The 23471-nt window shown below is 44.9% G+C and overlaps 1 long non-coding RNA gene across 1 annotated transcript in view; it reads left to right on the forward strand.

The window, feature by feature from the left end:
* LOC307181314 overlaps positions 1-23471 on the forward strand; it is a 125968-nt gene that overhangs the window by 13833 nt on the left and 88664 nt on the right. Inside the window, exon 2 of the long non-coding RNA XR_013826415.1 lies at positions 19331-19416. This is a non-coding gene — a long non-coding RNA (uncharacterized lncRNA). The remainder of the gene's footprint in view (positions 1-19330; positions 19417-23471) is intronic.

A 23471-nucleotide genomic window follows, 5' to 3' on the forward strand; every position in this document is an offset into this window, starting at 1 on the left:
ACCCTGGCGTCCCCAGGAACCCCTAAGCTGTCTTCTAGTTTTAGAAAGGGGTAAGGCTGAAAATGGTTTCTTCCCTTTCCTGGGATGGGCTTCTCTGACCTTCTGTGAGAATGAAGCCCAGGCAGGTCACCGCAGTCTGTGATATTTGAGCTTTTTCTTGGACAACTTCTATCCTTTATTGGCTTGGTAGTTCAGAGGCCTCCTTAGTAGGGCTGGTGATCAGAATGTCGTCTGCATATTGAAGGAGGGTTTCCTTTTCCAGAGGTAGAACTTTTAGGTCTTTAGCTAAGCTTTCCCCAAAGATGGTGTGGGAATTTTTGCACCCTTGGGGCCAGACGGCCCGGAAGTATTGTTTTAGTTGTATGTTGAGTCCTGCCACTCACAAGCCAAAATTTCTTGTGACTCTGGGACTAATGGAATACAAAAGAAGGCATCATTGAAGACTAATACAGAATACCATGTCCTGGTGGTTGGTAGAATGACCAGCAGGGTGTAGGAATTAGGAGCAACTGGAGGTATATCTTCGGTGGCTTCACTGAGTGTCCTGACATCCTTTACCAGGTCCCCAGCAGCCCATGGGGCTCTCGTGGTCAGACCAATCCCAGAATATGGAGCTCACCTGGGCAGGTACCCCACCCCCACCCCAGCCCACGGGGCTCTCATGGTCAGGCCCCTCCCAGGATACAGAGCTACCCTTGCAGGTACCGTGGCAGGGCTGGGCACACAGGAACCGTGCACATAGCCCTCATTGCAGAGCACCCCCAGCTCACCTGTCGCTCAGAGCTGACACAGAGCACCTCAGAGCAGGACTTGAACTAACAAACAGCAGCTGCGACAGGTCTGTGACCCTGGGCATCACTCCGTGAGGCCTCCCTCCACCTGGTCTTCCAGAGACTTCCACTGCACCCGGGGCACCAGGCCTCTGTCTCCAACCACCACCCACCCCTCCTCTCCCTGACTCCTGGGTTCCTCTCATTAGGAGAGGGTTTTCTTGAAGTTGTCTCCCACTCATGGGCCAGATAAAATGATTAGAAAACAAGCCAAAGCTGCAGCCCCTTGTCTATCCTGACTCTCAGGAGCCCACACCTGTTCCTTGGACCTGGCCGGTTCAGCAAGTTCCATTTTCTGCAACTGTGAGCCCCTGAGGGGTGATGATTGGCTGACCTGGGCAGCCTTACCGTGCCGGCCAGCCCTCCCCAGGTGTGCCTGGGTTGAGATCAATATAAATACCACTCCAGGCAGCAAGAGCCCCTGCAGCCGTGCCTGACGCCATTTTCTCTGCCCTGTCAGCAGTCTCGGGGCTGGGCTGGTGGGAGGGAGTGAGAGGCCACGGCTTTGTGGGTGGCCCAGTGTGAGTGGGGCTCTGCTGGACTTTCTGCAGCAGTTGCCAGGCTGCCACCTGCTAAAGAAGAGGATGTGTCACCCATACCTGCTGCTGGAATTTCTCCCTGGGCAGAGGTGAGGAAGGAAAAAAGCAGTGGGGGCAGGGACAGGACGGGTATCTCAGGCAGGGAAATGGAAATCTTCCAGAAGAGCACCCAGGGCCAGGACCATCCTGGCTGGCCTGCAGGCACCAAGTCGGCCGGCATGCTGTCACTCGTGTGGCTCTATGGCCCTTCCTCTAGGCTTTCAAGTCCTTGTATATATTCAGGTGTTTTACCTGGGACGGGTGGGAATAGTTCAGCAGCAACTGGCCTGGGGCTCAGCTCACGTTTACTCACAGATGCCTCGGCACGGTGCCCCAGCTTTGCAATGAGGACGCTTGTTGCGTGGGGGCTGCTGGCTGAATGGGAGACGATTCCCCACCACTGACCAACTTCAGAATTGTTTACAACTGGAGCAAGTGCCCTGATACGGTTTTCCTCTGTGTAACTGGTGGGTTCTGTGTTTTTTTTCTCTTTTTCGTTTTTGGTTCAAGGTAGATTTTATTCCTCTTTTTTGTATTTACAGATATAAGCATGGAAATAATTTATTCATATAAATACATGTATGTGCAGGGAATAATTGTTTTTTCTGTTTTATTTTTTAAATTTTACTTCTTATTAATTTTGAATTTTATTTTATATTTTTATACAGCAGGTTCTTATTGGTTATCTATTTTATACATATAAATGTATACATGCCAATCCCAGTCTCTCAACTCCTCCCACCACCACCCCCCAACAGCTTTCCCCCCTTGTTGTCCATACGTTTGTTGTCTACATCTGTTGCTCTATTTATGCCTTGCAAAATGGTTAATCTGTACAGTTTTTCTAGGTTCCACATATATGCATGAATATACAAGATTTGTTTTTCTCTTTCTGACTTACTTCACTCTGTATGACAGTCTCTAGATCCATCGACGTCTCTACAAATGACCCAATTTCATTCCTTTTCATGGCTTAGTAATATTCCATTTTATATATGTACCACAGCTTTATGCATTCGTCTGTCTGTGGGCATTTAGGTTGCTTCCATTACCTCGATATTGTAAATAGTGATGCAATGAACATTGCGGTGAATGACTCTTTTTGATTTATGGTTTTGTCTGGGTATATGTCCAGTACTGGGATTGCTGTATCATATGGTAATTCTATTGTTAGTTTCTTAAGAAATTCCATATTGTTCTCCATAATGACTGTATCAATTTATATTCCCAACAATAGTGGAAGAGGGTTCCTTTTCTCCACACCCTTTCCAGCATTTTTTGTTTGTAGATTTACAATGATGCCTATTCTACCAGGTGTGAGGTGATACCTCATTGTTGAATCCATTTCGTTGAGCAAGGGGTAGCTCTTGTCTATTACATATTTGGCTTATGGAACGGTATCTGTGCTAATTTCAAACTCTGCTTTTATGCAGCACCCCAACTCACCTTCCCCCTTAAGCAGGCATAAGTTGGTTTTCTAAACTTGACACCCTGTTCTGTTTTGTAATTCAGTTCATGTGTAGCCAAGTTCACATTCCGTGTATTAGTGATACCTTATGATGTTTCTTTTTCTGTGTGACTTATTTCACTTAAAATCATCGTGCCTCAATCCACTCATTATGCTGGTACGGGCCTGGTGACATAGATTTCATTGCTGAGTGGTATTCTGTTGTACAGAAGTACCGCAACTTCTTTATCCATTATTTGCTGTCTGGGATATTTAACCTGTGCCGTAGAAGAGATTCCTGTAAAAAGAGCCGTCCCAAATTTTGGGGTTGCTGTGTCTTTTTGATATTAATTTCCCTAAGCTATAGGACCATAAGTGGAAGTGCCCTAGGCTCTGTTGCTTTGTTTTTTAGATGTTTCAGGAAACACCATACACTTCTCCCGAGTGTCTGTTGGCAATTTACATCCCGCCCATCAGCATAACAAGGCTCCCAGTTCTCCATGGCCTGTCCTGCCTTTCTGGATTTTACACTTTTTTCAGATGGCCCTTTTGACCGCGGGGAAGTGAGACTTCATTGTAGTGTATATTTCCTTTGCAAGCTTGCTTGGTTGGCCAAAAAGGGCGTATGCGTTTTTTCCTGAATATATTCAGGAAAAAACGCATACGCTCTTTTTGGCCAAGTGCATCATTGTGGACGTTCTGCCTCTTTTCCTATGCTTTCAATGCAATTCCAGTCTACCTCCTGAAATCGGTTTCCTGCAATTCTGCCCCGCTTTCAAGTCCTCTTGGCAGCCTTACTTCAGTCTATTTTTGGACGATAGCTGTCATTTATAACTCTGCAGGTTTGTGAATTACAGTGCCCCTGAGCTCCTTTCTTCAACTCGCTTTCTTGTGACCTGGCCGCAACACCGCAGCATGGCTTCAGGCCCTAATCTGGTTCCGGCACGGCACGCTGAGCCTTTGGTTATTTCCTCTTCCTGGTGGGAAATGAGAGTTAAATTTGCCCGTCCAGACACCTCCAGCTAGTCTCTCATTGGTTCTCCCTATTCCTGTTCATCTTCCGCAGAAATTGGAAACTGGGCCAAACATGAGGTTAAAGGCGCTGACTCTCCAAGTGGGGAGAGTGTTAGTAAAGCGTCTGGAATGTTGCACCCGAGTACCAGGGGAGGAAAACTGAGACATATTTGAACACGTCTCCCGTTCACACGGTTGATCATACTCTGGGTTCCACATGCGTGTTTTAGCTGAAGGAAGAATACCTTAAACCTTGAGAGTTGAGACCCGTGGAATGGGTACCATGCAATATGTCTTCAAAGGGTCTTCATTTGCTCACCGAACCTCTCCAATCCTATCACTGCTGCGTTTATGCCCCTGTACACACGCTTGATTCTCTTTTGGAGACATAGCAATCCATAGGTTTTAAGATACTTACTAGTCAGGTACATTCTTAGGCGTTTAATATGGGGTTTTGAGTCCATTTCGTTGAGCAAGGAGTAGCTCTTGTCTATTCCATATTTGGCTTAAGGAACTTTATCTGTGCTCATTTCAATCTCTGGTTTTATGCAGCACCGCAACTCACCTTTCCCCTTAAGCAAGCATAAGTTGGTTTTCTAAATTTGAGACCCTGTTCTGTTTTGGAATGCAGTTCCTGTGTAGCCAAGTTTACATTCCGTGTATTAGTGATATCTTATGATGTTTCTTTTTCTGTGTGACTTATTTCAGTTAGAATCATCGTACCTGAATCCACTCATTATGCTGCTACGGTCCTGATGACATAGATTTCATTGCTGAGTGATACTGCATTGTACGTAAGTACCACAAGTTCTTTATCCATTTTTCACTTTCTGTGATATTGAACTTGTACGGTAAATGAGGTTCTTGTAAACAGAGGCGTCCCAAACTTTGGGGTGGCTGTGTCTTTTTGATTTTAATTTCCCTAAGCTATAGGACCATAAGTGGAAGTGCCCTAGGATCTGTTGCTTTGTTTTTTAGATGTTTCAGGAAACACCATACACTTCTCCGGAGTGGTTGTTGGCAATTTACATCCCGCCCATCAGCATAACAAGGCTCCCAGTTCTCCATGGCCTGTCCTGCCTTTCTGGATTTTACACTTTTTTCAGATGGCCCTTTTGACCGGGGGGAAGTGAGACTTTATTGTAGTGCAGATTTCCTTTGCAAGCTTGCTTGGTTGGCCAAAAAGGGCGTATGCGTTTTTTCCTGAATATATTCAGGAAAAAACGCATACGCTCTTTTTGGCCAAGTGCATCATTGTGGACGTTCTGCCTCTTTTCCTATGCTTTCAGTGCAATTCCAGTCTACCTCCTGAAATCGGTTTCCTGCAATTCTGCCCCGCTTTCAAGTCCTCTTGGCAGCCTTACTTTAGTATATTTTTGGACGATAGCTGTCATTTATAACTCTGCAGGTTTGTGAATTACAGTGCCCCTGAGCTCCTTTCTTCAACTCGCTTTCTTGTGACCTGGCCGCAACACCGCAGCATGGCTTCAGGCCCTAATCTGGTTCCGGCACGGCACGCTGAGCCTTTGGTTATTTCCTCTTCCTGGTGGGAAATGAGAGTTAAATTTGCCCGTCCAGACACCTCCAGCTAGTCTCTCATTGGTTCTCCCTATTCCTGTTCATCTTCCGCAGAAATTGGAAACTGGGCCAAACATGAGGTTAAAGGCGCTGACTCTCCAAGTGGGGAGAGTGTTAGTAAAGCGTCTGGAATGTTGCACCCGAGTACCAGGGGAGGAAAACTGAGACATATTTGAACACGTCTCCCGTTCACATGGTTGATCATACTCTGGGTTCCACATGCGTGTTTTAGCTGAAGGAAGAATACCTTAAACCTTGAGAGTTGAGACCCGTGGAATGGGTACCATGCAATATGTCTTCAAAGGGTCTTCATTTGCTCACCGAACCTCTCCAATCCTATCACTGCTGCGTTTATGCCCCTGTACACACGCTTGATTCTCTTTTGGAGACATAGCAATCCATAGGTTTTAAGATACTTACTAGTCAGGTACATTCTTAGGCGTTTAATATGGGGTGTTGAGTCCATTTCGTTGAGCAAGGAGTAGCTCTTGTCTATTCCATATTTGGCTTAAGGAACTTTATCTGTGCTCATTTCAATCTCTGGTTTTATGCAGCACCCCAACTCACCTTTACCCTTAAGCAAGCATAAGTTGGTTTTCTAAATTTGAGACCCTGTTCTGTTCTGTAATTCAGTTCCTGTGTAGCCAAGTTTCCATTCCGTTTATTACTGATATCTTATGATGTTTCTTTTTCTGTGTGACTTATTTCAGTTAGAATCATCATACCTGAATCCACTCATTGTGCTGCTAAGGGCCTGATGACACAGATTTCATTGCTGAGTGATATTGCTTTGTAAGTAAATACCACAACTTCTTTATCCATTTTTCACTTTCTGCGATGTTGAACTTGTACTGTAAACAAGGTTCTTGTAAACAGAGCCGTTCCAAACTTTGGGGTGGCTGTGTCTTTTTGATTTTAATTTCCCTAAGCTATAGGACCATAAGTGGAAGTGCCCTAGGATCTGTTGCTTTGTTTTTTAGATGTTTCAGGAAACACCATACACTTCTCCCCAGTGTCTGTTGGCAATTTACATCCCGCCCATCAGCATAACAAGGCTCCCAGTTCTCCATGGCCTGTCCTGCCTTTCTGGATTTTACACTTTTTTCAGATGGCCCTTTTGACCGGGGGGAAGTGAGACTTCATTGTAGTGCAGATTTCCTTTGCAAGCTTGCTTGGTTGGCCAAAAAGGGCGTATGCGTTTTTTCCTGAAAATATTCAGGAAAAAACGCATACGCCCTTTTTGGCCAAGTGCATCATTGTGGACGTTCTGCCTCTTTTCCTATGCTTTCAATGCAATTCCAGTCTACCTCCTGAAATCGGTTTCCTGCAATTCTGCCCCGCTTTCAAGTCCTCTTGGCAGCCTTACTTCAGTCTATTTTTGGACGATAGCTGTCATTTATAACTCTGCAGGTTTGTGAATTACAGTGCCCCTGAGCTCCTTTCTTCAACTCGCTTTCTTGTGACCTGGCCGCAACACCGCAGCATGGCTTCAGGCCCTAATCTGGTTCCGGCACGGCACGCTGAGCCTTTGGTTAATTCCTCTTCCTGGTGGGAAATGAGAGTTAAATTTGCCCGTCCAGACACCTCCAGCTAGTCTCTCATTGGTTCTCGCTATTCCTGTTCATCTTCCGCAGAAATTGCAAACTGGGCCAAACAGGAGGTTAAAGGGACTGACTCTCCAAGTCGGGAGAGTGTTAGTAAAGCGTCTGGAATGTTGCACCCGAGTACCAGGGTACGAAAACTGAGACATATTTGAACACGTCTCCCGATCACATGGTTGATCATACTCTAGGGACACATGCATGTTTTAGCTGAAGGAAGAATATCTTAAACCTGGGTAGTTGAAACCCGTGGAATGGGTACCATGCAATATGACTTCAAAGGGTCTTCATTTGCTCACGAACCTCTCCAATCCTATCACTGCTGCGTTTATGCCCCTGTACACATGCTTGATTCTCTTTCGGAGACATAGCAATCCATAGGTTTTAAGATACTTACTAGTCAGGTACATTCTTAGGCGTTTAATATGCGGTGTTGAGTCCATTTCGTTGAGCAAGGAGTAGCTCTTGTCTATTCCATATTTGGCTTAAGGAACTTTATCTGTGCTCATTTCAATCTCTGGTTTTATGCAGCACCCCAACTCACCTTTCCCCTTAAGCAAGCATAAGTTGGTTTTCTAAATTTGAGACCCGGTTCTGTTCTGTAATTCAGTTCCTGTGTAGCCAAGTTTACATTCCGTTTATTAGTGATATCTTATGATGTTTCTTTTTCTGTGTGACTTATTTCAGTTAGAATCATCGTACCTGAATCCACTCATTGTGCTGCTAAGGGCCTGATGACATAGATTTCATTGCTGAGTGATATTGCTTTGTAAGTAAATACCACAACTTCTTTATCCATTTTTCACTTTCTGCAATGTTGAACTTGTACTGTAAACTGGGTTCTTGTAAACAGAACCGTTCCAAACTTTGGGGTGGCTGTGTTTTTTTGATTTTAATTTCCCTAAGCTATAGGACCATAAGTGGAAGTGCCCTAGGCTCTGTTGCTTTGTTTTTTAGATGTTTCAGGAAACACCATACACTTCTCCCAAGTGTCTGTTGGCAATTTACATCCCGCCCATCAGCATAACAAGGCTCCCAGTTCTCAATGGCCTGTTGCCTTTCTGGATTTTACACTTTTTTCAGATGGCCCTTTTGACCGGGGGGAAGTGAGACTTCATTGTAGTGCAGATTTCCTTTGCAAGCTTGCTTGGTTGGCCAAAAAGGGCGTATGTGTTTTTTCCTGAATATATTCAGGAAAAAACACATACGCCCTTTTTGGCCAAGTGCATCATTGTCGAGTTTCTGACTCTCTTCATATGTTTTCAATGCAATTCCAGTCTACCTCCTGAAATCGGTTTCCTGCAATTCTGCCTTGCTTTCAATGCCTCTTCATAGCCTTACCTCAATATATTTTTTGAAAATAGTCGGCCTTTATAACTCTGCAGGTTTTTGAATTGCAGTGGCCCTTAGCTCCATTTTTTAGCTCTTATTTTTGTGGTCTTGCCCCGTAACCACAGGATTCCTTGAAGCCCTATTTTTCTTCTGGGGCACCTTGCTGTGCCTTTGGTTAATTCTTCTTACTGATGTGATATTAGAGTGACATGTGCCCATTGAAACCGCTACAGCTAGTTTCTCACTGGTTCCCCCTATTCCCATTCATCCTCTGCACTAACTGCAGACTGTGCGATACCAGAACTTAAAGGCATTGACTCCATGTGGGGATGTTGTTAGTAAAGCGGCTGGAATGTCGATCCGGAGCCCCAGGAGAGGAAAAATGAGGTGCGTTTTAGAAACCTTTCCCGATCATATGGTATACCAGTCGCTGGGTTTCCCAAGCATGGTTTAGCTGTAGGAAGATTCCCTTCAACCTGGAGTGTTGGGACCCTTGGACTGAGTAGCATGAAGTATTGCATTAAACTTTCGGCGGTTGCTCACCAAAGCTCACCAATCCTGTCAGCCCCAAGTGTCCAGCCTTATGTCTTATCCAGCTGTGGGTTTATATGTGGTCAATCCAGGTTGCATCACAGCCCCTGAGCGAATTTTGTAAGAATTTTTCTCTCTTTCATTGTTTCAGCGTTTTGTTTTTAAAATTTATTTCTATAATGGGGTTTAGCTCATTTTCACTGCTGTGTTTGTGCCGCTCTGCACACACTTGATTCCCTTATGGAGATATATCAATACATGGGTTTTAAGATTCTTATTACTCAGATATATTTCTCTGCGGTGTATAGGGTGTGTTGAGGCCAGTTCATTGAGCAAGGTGTAGATCTTGTCTAATACCTATTTGGTTTATTGAACGGTATCTGTGCTAATTTCAAACTCTGGTTTTATGCATCACCCCACCTCTCCTTTCCCCTTAAGCTGACATAAGTGTGTTTTCTAAATGTGAGACACTGTTCTGTTCTGTAATTCATTTCTTGTGCAGCCATATTTACCCTCCCTCTATAAGTGATATCTTATGATATGTTTCTTTTTCTGTTTGACTTATTTCAAGTAGTATTATCGGACCTAAATCCACTCTTTATCCTTCTACTAGCCTTATTACATTGATTTCATGGTGAAGAGATATTCCATTGTACATAAGTATCACATCTTCTTTATCCATTTTTCTCTTTCCTGGGATATTTAAGGTGTACTGAAGTTGTGGTTCTTGTAAACAGAGTAGCCCTAAACTGTGGTGTGCTTGTGTCTTGTTGATTTTTAGACTTCCCTAGATATACTCCCATGATTGGAAGTGTCCTATGCTCTGTAGCTCTGTTTTTTAGATGATTTAGGAACCACCATACACTTCTCCAGAGTGGCTCTCGGCAGTTCACACACTGCCCATCAGCGTATAAAGGCTCCCTGTTCTCCATGGCCTGTCCTGCATTTCTGGTTTTTACAATTTTTTAGGATGGCCCTTTTGACCGGTGGGAAGTGAGACTTCTTTGTTGTGCACATTTGCATTGCTTGCTTGCTTCGTTGCCCATAAAGTGCGTATGCGTTTTTTCCTGGATATAATCAGGAAAAAACGCATACGCCCTTTTGGGCCAACTGCATCATTGTCGAAATTCTGCCGCTTTTCATGTGCATTAAAGACGAGTCCAATCTATCTCTTGAAATCTGTTTCTTGCAATTCTGTCTTGCATTCAGATCCTCTTCTTTGCCTTACCTCAACATATTTTTGGACGTTAGTTTTCATTTATAACTCTGCAGGTTTGTGAATTGCAGTGACCCTGAGCTCCATTTTTTAAGTTGCTCTTTTGTGAGCTGGCCTCAAACCCGCAGGATTGCTTCAGGCCCTATTTTGGCTCCGGCGAGGCAGGCTGAGCCTTTCTTTAATTCTTATTCTTAATGGGAAATTAGAGTGATATGTGCCCGTCCAAACCCCTACAACTCTTCTCTCATTGGTTCCCCCTCTTCCCGTTCATCCTCCTCACAATTTGCAAAATGTGTGAAACAGAAGTTTAAATGTGCTGATTCTCCAAGTGGGGAGATTCTAAGTAGCGTGGCTGGAATGGTGAACAGGAGCACCAGGAGAGGATAAATGAGGTGCATTTTAGACACATCTCCCGATCACATGGTGTACAGTCCTCTGGGTTTTCCATGCATGTTTTAGCTGTAGGAAGATCCCTTGAACCTGCAGATTTGGGACCCATTGAATGGGTACCAGGTAGTATTACTTTAAAGGGTGTGCATTTCCTCACCCAACCTCACATTTCTCTTAGCGCAAACAGTTTCCAGCCTTATGTCTCATCCTGCTGTGGGTCTAGATGTGTTCAATCCATGTTGCATCACCGTCCCTGAGGAAAAGTTGTAAGAGGTTTTCTCTGTCTCTCTGTCGTTTATTTTTTTCAATTTATTACTATATTGGTTACAGCTGATTTTCAAAGCTCTGTTTCTTGCTGCTGTACATCCACTTGATTCACGTACAGAGAGACATCAATAAATTCTTTTTCAGATTCTTACCAGTCGTATATATTCTTTTCCGGTGACTTGAGTGTGCTGAGTGCAGTTCTTTTAGCTACCGTGTAGGCCTTGTTGATTATCAGTTTGGTATTTGGAATGGTATCTTTGCTAATTTCAACCTCCTGGATGATGCCTCACCCCTCCCCACCTTTCCCGTTTAGCAGCCTTATGTGTGTTTTCTACATATTTGACTATGTTTTTGTTTTGTAATTTATTTCATGTGTAGCCATTTTGGATTCCACCTTTAAGTGATATCTTATGATATGTGTCTTTTTCTTTTTGAATTCTGTCACTTAGAATGATCATACGTAACTCCTCCGGAGTTGTTACAACTGGCCATATTTCATTGATTTCCAGGCTGAATAATATTCCACTCTACCTAAGTACCACATCTCTATCCATTTTTTCCCTCCAGAGACATTTAAGTTATATCCTAGTCGAGGATCTTTTAAACAGAGAGGGGGTAAACATTGGGGTGCCTGTGTCCTCTCGATTTTTGTTTTTCCCAAGATATACGCCCATGAGTGCAAGTGCCCTATGCTCTGTAGCTCATTTTGTAGATGCTTTAGTAAACACAATACACTTCTCCAGAATGGCCATTGGCAATATACATTTCCACTATAAGTCTCACAGGGCTCCCTCTTCTCGTTGCCCTGTCCTGCATTTCTGTTGTTTACGCTTTATGAGGATGGCTCTTCTGACTGATGCGAAGTGATATCTTTTGTGGTATTGACTTCCAGTGCCCACCTGTTTGGTTGGCTAAAAAAGTGTATGCCCTTTTCTTGAATATATACAGAAAAGAACGCATACACCCTTTTTGGCCAACTGCAATGTTGGCAATGTTCAGCTCCTTTTCTTGTGCTTAATGGCGAGTCCTTTCTACCTCCTCAAATCCCTTTCCTGCCATTCTCCCTTGCTTACAAATCCTTTTCTCTGACTTTCCTCAAGACATTTTTCAGTGATGGATATTTTCAACTCTGCAGTTTTGTGAATTTTACTGCCCCTGAGTTCCATTGTTCAACTCGTGTTTATGGGAACTGGCCACAAAGCAGCGGGATTTCCTCAAGCCCTATACTGTTTCCATGGGCAACCCTAGCCTTTGGTCAATTCGTCTTCCTGATTGGAAATTAGAGTGACATGTGCCTGTCTGAACACCTAGGACTTGTCTCTCATTGTTCCTCATCCTTCCGCTTCATCCTCTGGACAAATTCCAAACTGTACGCAACAGGATGTTGACAGTGCTGACATCTCCAAGTGGGGAGACTGTTAGTAAAGACGCTGGAGGGGTGAACCCGAGCACCAGGAGATGAGGAGATGAGATGCCTTTTCCAAACTCTTCCCGATCAGACGGTATACCATCCTCTGGGTGTGACAGACATGTTTTAGCAGTAGGAAGAGTCCCATTCATGTAAGGACAACACCAGGGCTTTTTCAAAATCAGTGTCTCCCCGAAACCCAAACTGGGGAATTTTTTAAGCTACGGCTACACATATGTTCATTAAGGGCCTTGGGAAGTAGGCAGAGTCCAAACTTTAGATGATTGAAGTCTTCAGGGTCAGAAGCACTCACCACCAGCTTCCCTTAGGCTACACTTTAACTGTCATTGATAGATGATGTCAATAAAAATATCTATTCTTTTTCAGATTATTTCCCCTTATAGGTTATTGCAAAATGTTGAGTGTAGTTCCCTGTGCTATACAGTAGTTCCTTGTTGATGATCTATTTTATACATAGCAGTGTGTATGTGTTCATTCCAAACTGTTAATTTATCCCTCCTCCCACCTTTCCCCTTTGGTAATAATAAATTATAAGATTTTATACTTCTCAGAAATGGGGGAGCTGAAAGAGAGGTATCATTTTCAATGGAAAAGCATTTAAAACAAGATTGAAGGTTTAACCAAGATTATTAGCTGTACATCCTTGGAAAGAAATCACTTCGTTTCTCTAATATTGACCTGACAAATAAGACAAACCTTTTCACTGAACTTGCTTATAAAAAGTGATGGAAATATCAAATGGAAGTGTTAAAAACATCTTATTTTACCCGAGCCTTATACACTGTTCTATGTTAACTACAGTTTGGCTCACACATCTGTTCATTGAGGTTACAATAGTCTCAATTTCTGTTACTGATCCTCCAGAGTGGACCCCAACAAGTGTCCCCCTGCCCAGTGTCATTGGGGCCAACAGATCGAGACTGAGTTTTGTTCACAAGCAAAGGAAACTTTATATTTTGATCAGAGAATGGAGAGGTGAGAGCATGCACTACCCCGTGGGCTGTGGGCTGGGCTGCTGTGTAGAGATCCTGTCAGAGTCAGTGGGAGGGAGGGAGGCGGCGGAGCTCTCGAGGGCCGGGTTGGCTGTAGCTCAGGCTCTATATCGTGGAGTCTGCACTGGGCCCCAGGAGCTGAGGTGTCGACCCAGCCATTCTGCACTAGGAAATCTGGTCTGAAGTGCCGGGTGTGGAACCTCTGCATGCGGGACCCTAGGAGCACGTGAAATTAGACAAAGCACAAAGGATAAAAAAGGTTAGACTTGACTTTATTGCCCAGATTCTATTTTTATCTCCCAGGGATTTTTAATGGGCTTTGCTGGGGACAAACCCCTCCTCTGCCTTTTGTCCCGTTCCTCATTCTTGGAGTGCTGAGGGTGCAGACCCTTCTTCTGTAACTGCTGAGTGCTGAGTTGGGAGCCCTCATACCCTGGGGCGAGGGTCAGAGCTTCTCTCCAGCAGCCTCCCGGTGACGTTGATTGTCCCCAGGACCCCTGCCTCCCTGCTCGTCCACCTGAGCACCAGCATTGGAAGTGTTATAGATTCTAATGACCTTTAAGGGTCCAGGAAAGAGATGTGCAGAGACGCTGTGGGGGCCGGTTTCACCCCGCCCCACATTTGTTCGGCCACCTTAGGCTGACCGTCTCTGCCAGCCTAGATGCTCTGACCAGTAGTCTGCGCTTTCTTCAGTTAGGCCCCTGAATTAACGTACAAACAGCACCAGGTGTCAGAGCCCTGCCCGCTCAACTCCCAGACAGTCCAGGGTCAGTGGTGACCAAGGACCATGATGGCTACTGAGTCAACAGCCTTTTGAAGTAAACAGGAGTCCAGCCGGTCTTATTGGCCACCATCATCACGGTGTCTGTAGGCTTTTCTATGGTGACAGTGTGGTATACTGTTCCCCCGCCAAGATTATTAGCTCCCCTCTGGGTGCAGTAAGTCCTGCAAGCAGTAGTCTACTCTTTTGGGACACACTCTTGTTGTTTTATGAGAGAAACTCCAGGTCAAGTGATGTTCACACGAGTCGTCATGGTGCCCTGTTGCCCCCGGTTATCTCTCTGGATGTTGGAGTTGGAGGGCCTCCTCACTCGAGGTCGGTGTGCCCACGGAGCGAACCCTGCAACTTCAGGGCATGGTTGGTGGTTAGGATCACCACGTGGGGTCCTTTTCCCTTAGGAGGGAGGTGGCCTTTTGGGCTGCTGATTTCCAGGTTTTTAGATACCGCCAGTATCTTGGCCAGATGTGGCAGTGGGCCAAGCCCCTTAGTGACCGTAGTTTATCCTACCTGGATGGCATTCTTGCATTGTTCCATTTCAAGTGGTCCCAGTTTTTGCACTAATTCTCCAATGGCGATTCACCTTTCACCGGGAATGTAAAGGTCAAAGGGTTTAGCTAAATTAGGGAGTTCCAGGGCAAGGGTCTGAATTGACTGCTCTTTCCATTCTTGAAAGGCCACTTCTGGATTCTATTCTAAAGGATCATCATCTTTACCTTTCAGTGTTTCATATAGAGGCCCAGCTAGTAGACTGTAGTTAGGGATCCAGAAGCAGCAAACCCTGGCGTCCCCAGGAACCCCTAAGCTGTCTTCTAGTTTTAGAAAGGGGTAAGGCTGAAAATGGTTTCTTCCCTTTCCTGGGATGGGCTTCTCTGACCTTCTGTGAGAATGAAGCCCAGGCAGGTCACCGCAGTCTGTGATATTTGAGCTTTTTCTTGGACAACTTCTATCCTTTATTGGCTTGGTAGTTCAGAGGCCTCCTTAGTAGGGCTGGTGATCAGAATGTCGTCTGCATATTGAAGGAGGGTTTCCTTTTCCAGAGGTAGAACTTTTAGGTCTTTAGCTAAGCTTTCCCCAAAGATGGTGTGGGAATTTTTGCACCCTTGGGGCCAGACGGCCCGGAAGTATTGTTTTAGTTGTATGTTGAGTCCTGCCACTCACAAGCCAAAATTTCTTGTGACTCTGGGACTAATGGAATACAAAAGAAGGCATCATTGAAGACTAATACAGAATACCATGTCCTGGTGGTTGGTAGAATGACCAGCAGGGTGTAGGAATTAGGAGCAACTGGAGGTATATCTTCGGTGGCTTCACTGAGTGTCCTGACATCCTTTACCAGGTCCCCAGCAGCCCATGGGGCTCTCGTGGTCAGACCAATCCCAGAATATGGAGCTCACCTGGGCAGGTACCCCACCCCCACCCCAGCCCACGGGGCTCTCGTGGTCAGGCCCCTCCCAGGATACAGAGCTACCCTTGCAGGTACCGTGGCAGGGCTGGGCACACAGGAACCGTGCACATAGCCCTCATTGCAGAGCACCCCCAGCTCACCTGTCGCTCAGAGCTGACACAGAGCACCTCAGAGCAGGACTTGAACTAACAAACAGCAGCTGCGACAGGTCTGTGACCCTGGGCATCACTCCGTGAGGCCTCCCTCCACCTGGTCTTCCAGAGACTTCCACTGCACCCGGGGCACCAGGCCTCTGTCTCCAACCACCACCCACCCCTCCTCTCCCTGACTCCTGGGTTCCTCTCATTAGGAGAGGGTTTTCTTGAAGTTGTCTCCCACTCATGGGCCAGATAAAATGATTAGAAAACAAGCCAAAGCTGCAGCCCCTTGTCTATCCTGACTCTCAGGAGCCCACACCTGTTCCTTGGACCTGGCCGGTTCAGCAAGTTCCATTTTCTGCAACTGTGAGCCCCTGAGGGGTGATGATTGGCTGACCTGGGCAGCCTTACCGTGCCGGCCAGCCCTCCCCAGGTGTGCCTGGGTTGAGATCAATATAAATACCACTCCAGGCAGCAAGAGCCCCTGCAGCCGTGCCTGACGCCATTTTCTCTGCCCTGTCAGCAGTCTCGGGGCTGGGCTGGTGGGAGGGAGTGAGAGGCCACGGCTTTGTGGGTGGCCCAGTGTGAGTGGGGCTCTGCTGGACTTTCTGCAGCAGTTGCCAGGCTGCCACCTGCTAAAGAAGAGGATGTGTCACCCATACCTGCTGCTGGAATTTCTCCCTGGGCAGAGGTGAGGAAGGAAAAAAGCAGTGGGGGCAGGGACAGGACGGGTATCTCAGGCAGGGAAATGGAAATCTTCCAGAAGAGCACCCAGGGCCAGGACCATCCTGGCTGGCCTGCAGGCACCAAGTCGGCCGGCATGCTGTCACTCGTGTGGCTCTATGGCCCTTCCTCTAGGCTTTCAAGTCCTTGTATATATTCAGGTGTTTTACCTGGGACGGGTGGGAATAGTTCAGCAGCAACTGGCCTGGGGCTCAGCTCACGTTTACTCACAGATGCCTCGGCACGGTGCCCCAGCTTTGCAATGAGGACGCTTGTTGCGTGGGGGCTGCTGGCTGAATGGGAGACGATTCCCCACCACTGACCAACTTCAGAATTGTTTACAACTGGAGCAAGTGCCCTGATACGGTTTTCCTCTGTGTAACTGGTGGGTTCTGTGTTTTTTTTCTCTTTTTCGTTTTTGGTTCAAGGTAGATTTTATTCCTCTTTTTTGTATTTACAGATATAAGCATGGAAATAATTTATTCATATAAATACATGTATGTGCAGGGAATAATTGTTTTTTCTGTTTTAAATTTTACTTCTTATTAATTTTGAATTTTATTTTATATTTTTATACAGCAGGTTCTTATTGGTTATCTATTTTATACATATAAATGTATACATGCCAATCCCAGTCTCTCAACTCCTCCCACCACCACCCCCCAACAGCTTTCCCCCCTTGTTGTCCATACGTTTGTTGTCTACATCTGTTGCTCTATTTATGCCTTGCAAAATGGTTAATCTGTACAGTTTTTCTAGGTTCCACATATATGCATGAATATACAAGATTTGTTTTTCTCTTTCTGACTTACTTCACTCTGTATGACAGTCTCTAGATCCATCGACGTCTCTACAAATGACCCAATTTCATTCCTTTTCATGGCTTAGTAATATTCCATTTTATATATGTACCACAGCTTTATGCATTCGTCTGTCTGTGGGCATTTAGGTTGCTTCCATTACCTCGATATTGTAAATAGTGATGCAATGAACATTGCGGTGAATGACTCTTTTTGATTTATGGTTTTGTCTGGGTATATGTCCAGTACTGGGATTGCTGTATCATATGGTAATTCTATTGTTAGTTTCTTAAGAAATTCCATATTGTTCTCCATAATGACTGTATCAATTTATATTCCCAACAATAGTGGAAGAGGGTTCCTTTTCTCCACACCCTTTCCAGCATTTTTTGTTTGTAGATTTTCAATGATGCCTATTCTACCAGGTGTGAGGTGATACCTCATTGTTGAATCCATTTCGTTGAGCAAGGGGTAGCTCTTGTCTATTACATATTTGGCTTATGGAACGGTATCTGTGCTAATTTCAAACTCTGCTTTTATGCAGCACCCCAACTCACCTTCCCCCTTAAGCAGGCATAAGTTGGTTTTCTAAACTTGACACCCTGTTCTGTTTTGTAATTCAGTTCATGTGTAGCCAAGTTCACATTCCGTGTATTAGTGATACCTTATGATGTTTCTTTTTCTGTGTGACTTATTTCACTTAAAATCATCGTGCCTCAATCCACTCATTATGCTGGTACGGGCCTGGTGACATAGATTTCATTGCTGAGTGGTATTCTGTTGTACAGAAGTACCGCAACTTCTTTATCCATTATTTGCTGTCTGGGATATTTAACCTGTGCCGTAGAAGAGATTCCTGTAAAAAGAGCCGTCCCAAATTTTGGGGTTGCTGTGTCTTTTTGATATTAATTTCCCTAAGCTATAGGACCATAAGTGGAAGTGCCCTAGGCTCTGTTGCTTTGTTTTTTAGATGTTTCAGGAAACACCATACACTTCTCCCGAGTGTCTGTTGGCAATTTACATCCCGCCCATCAGCATAACAAGGCTCCCAGTTCTCCATGGCCTGTCCTGCCTTTCTGGATTTTACACTTTATTCTGATGGCCCTTTTGACCGGGGGGAAGTGAGACTTCATTGTAGTGCAGATTTCCTTTGCAAGCTTGCTTGGTTGGCCAAAAAGGGCGTATGCGTTTTTTCCTGAATATATTCAGGAAAAAACGCTTATGCCCTTTCGGCAAAGTGCATCATTGTGGACGTTCTGCCTCTTTTCCTACGCTTTCAATGCAAATCCAGTCTACCTCCTGAAATCGGTATCCTGCAATTCTGCCCCACTTTCAAGTCCTCTTGGCAGCCTTACTTCAGTATAATTTTGGACGATAGCTGTCATTTATAACTCTACAGGTTTGTGAATTACAGAGCCCCTGAGCTCCTTTCTTCAACTCACTTTCTTGTGAGCTGGCCGCAACACCGCAGGATTGCTTCAGGCCCTAATCTGGTTCCGGCACGGCATGCTGAGCCTTTGCTTAATTCCTCTTCCTAGTGGGAAATGAGAGTTAAATTTGCCCGTCCAGACACCTCCAGCTAGTCTCTCATTGGTTCTCCCTATTCCTGTTCATCTTCCGCAGAAATTGCAAACTCGGCCAAACAGGAGGTTAAAGGGACTGACTCTCCAAGTCGGGAGAGTGTTAGTAAAGCGTCTGGAATGTTGCACCCGAGTACCAGGGTACGAAAACTGAGACATATTTGAACACGTCTCCCGATCACATGGTTGATCATACTCTAGGTTCCATATGCATGTTTTAGCTGAAGGAAGAATACCTTAAACCTGGGTAGTTGAAACCCGTGGAATGGGTACCATGCAATATGACTTCAAAGGGTTTTCATTTGCTCACCGAACCTCTCCAATCCTATCACTGCTGCGTTTATGCCCCTGTACACATGCTTGATTCTCTTTCGGAGACATAGCAATCCATAGGTTTTAAGATACTTACTAGTCAGGTACATTCTTAGGCGTTTAATATGCGGTGTTGAGTCCATTTCGTTGAGCAAGGAGTAGCTCTTGTCTATTCCATATTTGGCTTAAGGAACTTTATCTGTGCTCATTTCAATCTCTGGTTTTATGCAGCACCCCAACTCACCTTTACCCTTAAGCAAGCATAAGTTGGTTTTCTAAATTTGAAACCCTGTTCTGTTCTGTAATTCAGTTCCTGTGTAGCCAAGTTTACATTCCGTGTATTACTGATACCTTATGATGTTTCTTTTTCTGTGTGACTTATTCCAGTTAGAATCATCATACCTGAATCCACTCATTGTGCTGCTAAGGGCCTGATGACACAGATTTCATTGCTGAGTGATATTGCTTTGTAAGTAAATACCACAACTTCTTTATCCATTTTTCACTTTCTGCGATGTTGAACTTGTACTGTAAACGAGGTTCCTGTAAACAGAGCCTTTCCAAACTTTGGGGTGGCTGTGTCTTTTTGATTTTAATTTCCCTAAGCTATAGGACCATAAGTGGAATTGCCCTAGGCTCTGTTGCTTTGTTTTTTAGATGTTTCAGGAAACACCATACACTTCTCCCGAGTGTCTGTTGGCAATTTACATCCCCCCCATCAGCATAACAAGGCTCCCAGTTCTCCATGGCCTGTCCTGCCTTTCTGGATTTTACACTTTTTTCAGATGGCCCTTTTGACCGGGGGGAAGTGAGACTTCATTGTAGTGCAGATTTCCTTTGCAAGCTTTCTTGGTTGGCCAAAAAGGGCGTATGCATTTTTTCCTGAATATATTCAGGAAAAAACGCATACGCCCTTTTTGGCCAAGTGCATCATTGTGGACGTTCTGCCTCTTTTCCTATGCTTTCAATGCAATTCCAGTCTACCTCCTGAAATCGGTTTCCTGCAATTCTGCCCCGCTTTCAAGTCCTCTTGGCAGCCTTACTTCAGTCTATTTTTGGACGATAGCTGTCATTTATAACTCTGCAGGTTTGTGAATTACAGTGCCCCTGAGCTCCTTTCTTCAACTCGCTTTCTTTTGAGCTGGCCGCAACACCGCAGGATGGCTTCAGGCCCTAATCTGGTTCTGGCACGGCACGCTGAGCCTTTGGTTAATTCCTCTTCCTGGTGGGAAATGAGAGTTAAAATTGCCCGTCCAGACACCTCCAGCTAGCCTCTCATTGGTTCTCGCTATTCCTGTTCATCTTCCGCAGAAATTGCAAACTGAGCCAAACAGGAGGTTAAAGGGACTGACTCTCCAAGTCGGGAGAGTGTTAGTAAAGCGTCTGGAATGTTGCACCCGAGTACCAGGGTACGAAAACTGAGACATATTTGAACACGTCTCCCGATCACATGGTTGATCATACTCTAGGTTCCACATGCATGTTTTAGCTGAAGGAAGAATACCTTAAACCTGGAGAGTTAAGACCCGTGGAATGGGTACCATGCAATATGACTTCAAAGGGTCTTCATTTGCTCACCGAACCTCTCCAATCCTATCACTGCTGCGTTGATGCCCCTGTACACATGCTTGATTCTCTTTCGGAGACATAGCGATCCATAGGTTTTAAGATACTTACTAGTCAGGTACATTCTTAGGCGTTTAATATGCGGTGTTGAGTCCATTTCGTTGAGCAAGGAGTAGCTCTTGTCTATTCCATATTTGACTTAAGGAACTTTATCTGTGCTCATTTCAATCTCTGGTTTTATGCAGCACCCCAACTCACCTTTACCCTTAAGCAAGCATAAGTTGGTTTTCTAAATTTGAGACCCTGTTCTGTTCTGTAATTCAGTTCCTGTGTAGCCAAGTTTACATTCCGTGTATTACTGATATCTTATGATGTTTCTTTTTCTGTGTGACTTATTTCAGTTAGAATCATCATACCTGAATCCACTCATTGTGCTGCTAAGGGCCTGATGACATAGATTTCATTGCTGAGTGATATTGCTTTGTAAGTGAATACCACAACTTCTTTATCCATTTTTCATTTTCTGCGATGTTGAACTTGTACTGTAAACGAGGTTCTTGTAAACAGAGCCTTTGCAAACATTGGGGTGGCTGTGTCTTTTTGATTTTAATTTCCCTAAGCTATAGGACCATAAGTGGAAGTGCCCTAGGCTCTGTTGCTTTGTTTTTTAGATGTTTCAGGAAACACCATACACTTCTCCCAAGTGTCTGTTGGCAATTTACATCCCGCCCATCAGCATAACAAGGCTCCCAGTTCTCCATGGCCTGTCTTGTCTTTCTGGATTTTACACTTTTTTCAGATGGCCCTTTTGACCGGGGGGAAGTGAGACTTCATTGTAGTGCAGATTTCCTTTGCAAGCTTGCTGGGTTGGCCAAAAAGGGCGTATGCGTTTTTTCCTGAATATATTCAGGAAAAAACGCATACGCCCTTTTTGGCCAAGTGCATCATTGTGGACGTTCTGCCTCTTTTCCTATGCTTTCAATGCAATTCCAGTCTACCTCCTGAAATCGGTTTCCTGCAATTCTGCCCCGCTTTCAACTCCTCTTGGCAGCCTTACTTCAGTCTATTTTTGGACGATAGCTGTCATTTATAACTCTGCAGGTTTGTGAATTACAGTGCCCCTGAGCTCCTTTCTTCAACTCGCTTTCTTTTGAGCTGGCCGCAACACCGCAGGATGGCTTCAGGCCCTAATCTGGTTCCGGCACGGCACGCTGAGCCTTTGGTTATTTCCTCTTCCTGGTGGGAAATGAGAGTTATATTTGCCCGTCCAGACACCTCCAGCTAGTCTCTCATTGGTTCTCGCTATTCCTGTTCATCTTCCGCAGAAATTGCAAACTGGGCCAAACAGGAGGTTAAAAGCGCTGACTCTCCAAGTCGGGAGAGTGTTAGTAAAGCGTCTGGAATGTTGCACCCGAGTACCAGGTACGAAAACTGAGACATATTTGAACACGTCTCCCGATCACATGGTTGATCATACTCTAGGTTCCACATGCATGTTTTAGCTGAAGGAAGAATACCTTAAACCTGGAGAGTTAAGACCCGTGGAATGGGTACCATGCAATATGACTTCAAAGGGTCTTCATTTGCTCACCGAACCTCTCCAATCCTATCACTGCTGCGTTGATGCCCTTGTACACATGCTTGATTCTCTTTCGGAGACATAGCGATCCATAGGTTTTAAGATACTTACTAGTCAGGTACATTCTTAGGCGTTTAATATGCGGTGTTGAGTCCATTTCGTTGAGCAAGGAGTAGCTCTTGTCTATTCCATATTTGACTTAAGGAACTTTATCTGTGCTCATTTCAATCTCTGGTTTTATGCAGCACCCCAACTCACCTTTACCCTTAAGCAAGCATAAGTTGGTTTTCTAAATTTGAGACCCTGTTCTGTTCTGTAATTCAGTTCCTGTGTAGCCAAGTTTACATTCCGTGTATTACTGATATCTTATGATGTTTCTTTTTCTGTGTGACTTATTTCAGTTAGAATCATCATACCTGAATCCACTCATTGTGCTGCTAAGGGCCTGATGACATAGATTTCATTGCTGAGTGATATTGCTTTGTAAGTGAATACCACAACTTCTTTATCCATTTTTCACTTTCTGCGATGTTGAACTTGTACTGTAAACGAGGTTCTTGTAAACAGAGCCTTTCCAAACTTTGGGGTGGCTGTGTCTTTTTGATTTTAATTTCCCTAAGCTATAGGACCATAAGTGGAATTGCCCTAGGCTCTGTTGCTTTGTTTTTTAGATGTTTCAGGAAACACCATACACTTCTCCTGAGTGGTTGTTGGCAATTTACATCCCGCCCATCAGCATAACAAGGCTCCCAGTTCTCCATGGCCTGTCCTGCCTTTCTGGATTTTACACTTTTTTCAGATGGCCCTTTTGACCGGGGGGAAGTGAGACTTCATTGTAGTGCAGATTTCCTTTGCAAGCTTGCTTGGTTGGCCAAAAAGGGCGTATGCGTTTTTTCCTGAATATATTCAGGAAAAAACGCATACGCCCTTTTTGGCCAAGTGCATCATTGTGGACGTTCTGCCTCTTTTCCTATGCTTTCAATGCAATTCCAGTCTGCCTCCAGAAATCGGTTTCCTGCAATTCTGCCCCGCTTTCAAGTCCTCTTGGCAGCCTTACTTCAGTCTATTTTTGGACGATAGCTGTCATTTATAACTCTGCAGGTTTGTGAATTACAGTGCCCCTGAGCTCCTTTCTTCAACTCGCTTTCTTTTGAGCTGGCCGCAACACCGCTGGATGGCTTCAGGCCCTAATCTGGTTCCGGCACGGCACACTGAGCCTTTGGTTAATTCCTCTTCCTGGTGGGAAATGAGAGTTAAATTTGCCCGTCCAGACACCTCCAGCTAGCCTCTCATTGGTTCTCGCTATTCCTGTTCATCTTCCGCAGAAATTGCAAACTGGGCCAAACAGGAGGTTAAAGGGACTGACTCTCCAAGTCGGGAGAG

The sequence above is a fragment of the Stenella coeruleoalba genome (assembly GCF_951394435.1).
Source record: "Stenella coeruleoalba genome assembly, contig: scaffold_358, whole genome shotgun sequence".
NCBI classification, from domain to species: domain Eukaryota; kingdom Metazoa; phylum Chordata; class Mammalia; order Artiodactyla; family Delphinidae; genus Stenella; species Stenella coeruleoalba.